General features: G+C 40.0%; 1 long non-coding RNA gene across 1 annotated transcript in view; it reads left to right on the top strand.

Annotated features, from left to right (window-relative positions):
* The window catches only part of LOC106011452, a 179,759-nt gene extending 177,334 nt beyond the window's left edge, over nucleotides 1–2,425 (top strand). Inside the window, exon 4 of the long non-coding RNA XR_001184744.2 lies at nucleotides 1,177–2,425. This is a non-coding gene — a long non-coding RNA (uncharacterized LOC106011452). The remainder of the gene's footprint in view (nucleotides 1–1,176) is intronic.
* Nucleotides 2,426–7,661: the final 5,236 nt, after the last annotated feature.

Here is a 7,661-nt window from a genome sequence, read left to right as displayed (position 1 = left end):
TCTCTCTCTCTCTGTGTGTGTCTCTCTCCTGCATTTTATGAAAAACATTTAATACGTTTTCTTTACTGAAAAACAAAACAAGAATATGAATGATCTTACGTTTTCTTTTCTAAAAAGAAAAAAAAAGTAAAACACGAAATAATAGTCCTGGTTTTATTTCTCGTCCCCTTTCGGTTGTCCTTGCAACAACAGTAATGATCCAACTGGTGTGACCTTCACCTTGCTGTTCGAGACAAAACTTCACAAGAACCTGACACGCGCAGTTCGCACCTGGTTGGAATACAAGGCGCCGAAAGTATACGTGCCGGGTCATAATTTGTTGGACGTCGGGGATCTGCTGCTGATCATGGACAGGTTAGTTGGTCAACTGTAATAATGATGATAATAATAAACATCAAGAAAAGTATAATAAGCAACATACGGGTATTTGGTTTTTGTTGGTTATTGAAATCATCCATTACAAATTATGTTAGTTTCTATCCAGTAACATGTTCGCCCACAAAGTAACATAACACCGCACGTCCCATGCAGCTTACATCACTGCAAAATATTCACCTGTCCAGCCATGGACAGTCCTTTCGAAGAGCGTCGGATTGGTTCACTCATATTTATTTCAAAAATATTTATTTTCCAGGCCTTGTGTGTTTGCGACAGATCGATTTAATACATCTCGACGCATTGTTGTGCGCTGAGTGAATACAAACATGTCCTGAACGAAAACAGGGAAATTTAATATGCCATAGCAATAAAGAACAAAATGAATTAACTTTGCTGTAAATGTAGTGTAAGCCCGTTCAGTTGTTCTGCATCACTGTTTACTGTGTTTTGTACACATTCACTGAGGATGTCTTTGTCTATCTGCTCTCGAAGGACCTAGGTGATAAACGTAACCGCTATGAAGCGTTATTTGTGATCATTCCTCGTCATTTTTTCTTTTAGAGTTGTCTATTACATGAGAACTTATTCTAGCACCTATGTACCGTTCTGAAAGAAAGTAATATTTTTACTAGATGTAGTTGTGATATTTATTTTTCTCATTAGAAATTACTGTGCAAATCAGAGAAGCGAATACGGTACACCGTGAACAATTGATATCGTATGTAGCAAAAATATCTACAAGTATATTATTCCCCTGAGTTCTGAACTAAAATATATATGTTATCTTCTGAATTCCAGCCGGTGTCATTGTCTTACCGCAATCAAGCATCACACCTAAGCAAAAACACTGAACTGCGTGCGGAGTACCCCGGACAAAAATATTCCTTTGGAAAAAAAACGTCACACGGATATCTTCCCTAATTAAACAGCGTTGATGAGCCGGTCTTTCAAGCACACGACTTCTCAGCAGCACAAACATCTCTCCGCTAACAAGACTGTCAGCACTTGAAGACAACTGCTGCTTGACACTTCCTTGTACCTGTCCTGTTTGAACAGTGACGTCAAAGCTGACACATCGGTGACTCAACGGCAAGATGAAGTACTTTCAATTGCTGGTGCCTGTCTTCGTCACCATCTTCTCCACCATATTTTGTGAGTACCCAACTGTCATGTCTGTGTCTTTGATCTAGTATTGTCAACAGCATGTCTCATTGTGTACCCTTTTTGCCAGTCACTATTTAGAAGCAAGTCACCACCTTGGTCAGTTACGCGGAGGGTTGAGAATTAAACCCAAATTGGGTCTCCTTCCTGCCTCCGGAAAATAAACTCTTGTCAACTTCATCTCGTAGGTTTGGCTCTGCAAAATAAACTACGATGTGTTAATGTAAAATAGCCGGTCTTTGAAAACGCTAATAAGACGGCGTTTATGGTTATAGCAGAATTTCCCACAAACTATCGTGTCCGTCTGGACTGTTGCTCTCAATAAACGTATTTATTTTGTTTATCCTTATTTCAAGTAAAGTGTGGCCCATAGAAAAACACATAATGTAATTAAGCTAAAATCTCACACTAATTAACCAAAACGGAAAAAATTGCTTATTAATGGTTGGATGGGAACGTTTTTTGTAGTCATTGCCATACATTAATTCACCGCCTACCCACCCCGCATAATTATGCTGTGGACAAAGTTCTGTTTCAACCGTCTTCCTTTGTTGCAGCCTCGGTCATTTAGGACTTAGGCATTTTTTTTTCGCTTTATTGCTACAGATATATTCATGACTCTTATAAAAGTTAGTTAAGTCAGTGAATCTTTTAAATACGCATTGAAATGGCATTTACACAGGAGATAACAATGATAAATATTACAGGTTGGCAGTGAGTTAATACATATTCAGTTTTGAAATAAGTCGTCAATAATACCAAAAGTTTATTTAAGATAATACTCCTGTAGCAGGTGGTCAGAATTCAACACAAAGAAACTAACAAAAACCTGAACTCAGCAAAGCATCATTATCCACAACATCAACAATGCCACCACCACCACGAACATCAATAACAACAACAGCAACAACAGCAGCAACAACAGCCACTACAACAACAACAAAAACAAAAATCAACAATGGGCATGTTCTATAAAAGTATGATCATTCGACTCCCTGTATATCTGTGTGCAAGGCCGTATAACCATAGCCACAGTTAACGCTATTGCAAGATGTAGTTCTGTTATTTGAGATTCTGTGGTGTTGTTTCCATTATAATCCATGTTTTCTCAAGGGTGTGAACGAAGCACCCCAGCTATGGAACGGCGACGTGCGCAACTTTCATGCGTGCCCTCAGAGATTGTTCGCCCTAGTCCGAGAAGGCTATGTGTAGATCTTTCCCATCAAAAGATCAGGTGTGTGACTGAAAGACAATATTAAGAAGGAGTCAAGGAGTAGTAGTAGAAAGGCTGCAGAAAGAGTCAGGAGCCCAGAGGAGGAGGCAAAGGAGGGAGGGGCTAGGGGCTGAAAGAGGAGACGAAAGCAGACGACAGAACATTGTTAGAGAGCAGGAAAGGAGGTAAAAGGAGGCAATTTTAGAAAAATAAATTGTTCGGTTGTTACCCGGATTCGAATCCTCGACCTTTGAATGAGAGGCCAAAACCTTAACCTCTAGGCCACGAGAGCCTCCCCCTCAAACCCCCAAGACCAGGGTAATGATGTCCAAGCTCGTTTGAGTCTAGTGTTATCATTGTCTCTATAATTACCCTCAATACTGCAATACTGCAGTTTCTTTTCTTTTTTTATCATGTTTGTAACGAATATGGAAATATACTAAGAGGTAAAGAGTGAAAAGATATATACATTTCAGGCTGAAGTTGTGGTTCAAGCACACTTAATTACAAGTATGTTGTGACTTGATTTCACAAATGTTGATCAAAAATGAACGAGACAAAAAAAAATAATACAGGTTACTGCTTATTGACAAGATTGAAACTTACCCGGTAGTTGACAATCTTATTTGAGGTCTCTTCCTGTGGAGTAATCACGCTCCAGTTGCTTTCAATCTTGAGTCACCCAGTCTTCTTGGACACAACGCCGACAGTAAAACAGGAAGTCGCCTTCCTTTCCAGGAGTCGCATCACATTTGGGGGTGCTTTTTCTCACGCAATACCGCCGAGAGATCGACTCTTTGCAGAATTTCTTTTCCTGTTTAAATTTGCAGTTTGAAATTGAATCTTAAAGGTTAAACCTTTCCCACATTCTCCTTTCTTTTCCTCGTTAGACTTCAGAAATTTGTGCTTCTTGCCTCTGAAACGAAGTATAAGGGTCTAGGAGGCTTTAGACCACTGCAAAAACATACCCGCCCCCCCCTCCCCCCCCCCTCTCTCTCTCTCTCTCTCTCTCTCTCTCTCTCTCTCTCTCTCTCTCTCTCTGTGTCTGTCTGTCTCTCATTCTCTCCTCCCCTCTCTTTCTCTCTCTCTCTTTCTCTTATACAATGTATATATATATAAATATATATATATATATATATATATATATATATATATATATATATATATATATATATATATAATTTACTAGGAAATACACAATGGTTTTTGCATCCGCTTGTTAGTAGAAAGTCTCTGAGCGAGAGAAAAATAAGAGCGACAGAGAGGGAAATGACTGTGAGAGAGGGAGAAATACGGTCAGTGAATAAAGAAACTGTGCATACTTTAATTAAATACCCACAGTTTCATTAATTGAAAGCCAACTTTCGCCAAATTTTGCACGGAAGCTGACATAAGTTCTTGAAGTACAATTTTTGATTGGCAAGAAAAAAAATTGAAATACAACCTTATTTCTACTTTTAAAAATGCCACATCTGTCGGAAAATATAAGAAGGCTAACGTTAGGAATGCTCCGGGCTGGAAGTACACTGCAATATGTGGCTCAAAAGCTCAACGTCCTCATAAACAGCAGTGGACGTTTCTGAGCACAAGTCGTGACGTCTAAAACGACAAATGATAGCCCTAAAAGTAGTAAGCCTTGGATCACAACTCGGAGACAAGACCGACACATCCACCGCGTTCATCTCCAGAACAGATTGCGTCCTGCTTCACTGTGGCACGTAATGGCCCTGGAGTTATACCAATCTCAGCGAGAACTGACCAGCCCTAAACATTTGATAAACTTGAGCAATAGCAAGAACGAATTTAGCAGGAGATTCTCTCAGTAGTTTTTCCAAATACTTATCTTTTCCATGCGTCGACGGTGTCATTCAGTCATCAGTGTGGCAAGTAGCCACACGCGACACTGATTTCGTAAATTTGGAAATTGGGGGCTTCACTTGTGATTGGTATGTTTGTGCTGAAATGTACACTTCAATGAACATTATATATCCTCATGACTTCTTCCTTGATATGTGTGTCGTCTAGAAAAGAAATTGATTCTTTAAGGAAAATTGGTTTGCAAGTGATTTCTAAGCATACCTTCTTTTTCCGTCAGTATATAATATAGAAATAGAATAGGGGGGGGGGAGGAGGGAGACAGAGAGAGAGAGAGAGAGAGAGAGAGAGAGAGAGAGAGAGAGAGAGAAAGAGAGAGAGAGAGAGAGAAGAGAAGAGAAGAGAAGAGAGAGAGAGAAAGAGACAGACAGACAGACAGAGACTGAGAGAGAGAGAGAGAGAGAGAGAGAGAGAGAGAGACTGAGAGAGAGAGAGAGAGAGAGAGAGAGAGAGAGAGAGAAGGGGATGCGGGAGGGAGAGAGAGAGAGAGGGGGGAGGCACAGAGAGAAGAGGGTGGGTGGGGTGAAAAGAAACAGACAGATAAACAGTCAGACAGACAAACAGATAGAGAGACAGACAGATAGATAGATAAATAGACTGACTGACTGACAAGCAGATAAACAAACATGGCAATCCAACAACTTTCAGGGGAAAGACTTTAGTGGCATTAGTTCGTGGTGAGGACTACTACTGCTTCGTACATTATAAAAGTCAGAATAGTAAGGGTGTTTGTCTGTGGGGTGGGGTGGGGGGGGGGCGGTGGGAGGGGATAGAGCTCCTAAGTAACGGTCTGGATGCCTCGTCAGTCCCGGGTTGTCAGCGCGTGAGACACGAGACCCGATACTTCCCATCAGTCTGTGAACGTTTTAAAAGATCGGAGTCTATTCCTGGAAGTTCCGTGGCGTCTGAGGTTCCGCATTGAGGATACTTTTTGTTCTTGGTCTTATCTTCTTTCGTCTATTTAAACAACGTCTTTGGTTTTGAGTATGGGCGCGGATGCTTAGAAGGCGCTTTGGCTTATCCTGCTTCTTTTTTCTCCCTTTAGTTTCATGTGAGTTTTACGGCGCTCACAACGACATAAGTCCATATGAGCGCGCGAAATACAAGACGATTGTATCCACAACAGTTCACAGCAGGGCTTCGTCTTATCTGTTTGGTTAAACATTTTATGGTAAAAATATTTATTTAAAAAACAATAATTTACATCTTAAATAACAAATATTTACATTTTAGAGTGAAGGTACATTGTCCTTGTACATTTTAAAAATCTGTTTGGAGCCATTATAGAGAACACATTCCGTAGTTTTGTACATTTGAAATATTTTCTTCTGGTCTCTCCCAAATCTTGACATTCTGTTAGTATGTGCTCGATGACAAAATTCATATTGCCTCCCATGCAAACGGGCCTCCCAACTCCCTGCAGGAGGTACCTATGTGTTATATGGGTATGTTCAATGCGTAATCTAATTTTTTCTTAAACCAACAACTTCATCTTTTCTGGAGATGCCCGAAGATTTTCGTGGACCTAGTTTGGGCATACCATTGTGGGATTTTTCTTGTTCATGTATTGTTGGCCCCAGTGTTCTTCCCTTAGACAAGAGGTGTTTCTTTCTCTCTGTTGTAATTGTCTATCGTTTCTGTTTTTGATCTAGATTTCTTCTTCTCCAAGTGTCAGGTCTAGAGAAAAGATCACCGCTCATGATTCATTCCTGTTACCATTCCTTCTGATCAGCTCAGTTTTTTTTATATTATGTGTTGGTTGTCATGAAGCTATTTCAGGCCATCTGAGTATGTTGTCATCTGTCTTCCTCTACTTCTAGTTTCCTCTGTCTTTCCATTTGTAGCAAGTTCTAAAATCTCTGTATTCCTTTTTGGTGGCCAAATAAAAATAAAATAACATGTTGTCTCCTTCTTTCATACACTTTATAAGACGACCCAAAATCAAGTCTGAACTTTCTATGGACTACTGCTTTTGATCACGACTTTGTGATTCTCATAATATAATTATAAGTATAACTCAGATGGAGTCGCAAATTCGCCATTGTTGTCTTATTTATTGGATGCTGTGCTTAAGGTCATTCACCACGCTATAACGTGCAACATGAAGTTACTACACTTCGCCTTGGTCACATAATAGATTTCATGTTATGAGTTTTGTTTTTCGGTTGTATTGACAAAACCCCAACTATACATCGTGTGTTCCAGGGGTGTTTACCTGCCAACACTGGTGAATAAATCCTCCAGCAGTATTATTGCCTTTCCCCGATCCTCACCTCAGCACCATGTGTACAGGATGACCGAGTGCCTCATGTGTGGCTTGCCTTTGAAACTGAAAACAACAAAAGGAAACATTTGAATCGCACATTCGACAACAACAAACTACTGACATTCCTTTATTGAAACCAGTGTGAAAATCAGCCTGCACACACGTGCAACACAGAAATCTAGATACAGAAACATATGACTATTTGTGTTTCTTCTTTGTTGTTGATTTGTTTACTGCGTTATTTTTGCGCTATAGCCATTAGCTGGGATGGCTGCTTCTTATTCATAGCAGCAACCTCAACTTGCACATCTGACACACAAGTCGCGTGTTCTGAACCGGTTTGCTTACGTCATAAACCAGTTCTGAGTACAGAAAAGAAACAAATCAAGCACTGACCTTTTCCACACTTATATCCTTCTATCTTGTTTGAGGTTTGGTGGTAGGGACAAGATGATGGGGCTCCCCTTGCCTGAGAACCTGATCTCGAGACTATTGTGGAACTCATATGTGTCAATAATATTACTGTTATCAATAAATATTTTCACGACGTTTTTAACTCACCTCCGGCTACATCGGAACTTTTTGAGTCTAGATAGCCCAATGTTCCAAAATTATAAATGCGACATGCCAGTTTTCTCTTTTGACGTATATTGATTTGTGAGCTTAGTTCTATTAAAGCAAGTGATGGTATACAAGACGAAGTTGTGTCGTGTTTTGATTCTGAGATATTAGGTGGTATAGACGTTTGAGATTGTGATTTACCGCCCC

This window comes from Aplysia californica, unplaced genomic scaffold (genome assembly GCF_000002075.1).
Source record: "Aplysia californica isolate F4 #8 unplaced genomic scaffold, AplCal3.0 scaffold00119, whole genome shotgun sequence".
Lineage (NCBI taxonomy): Eukaryota > Metazoa > Mollusca > Gastropoda > Aplysiida > Aplysiidae > Aplysia > Aplysia californica.
Note: the sequence above shows the minus strand (reverse complement) of the source record. Positions and strands in the feature narration are given on the sequence as shown.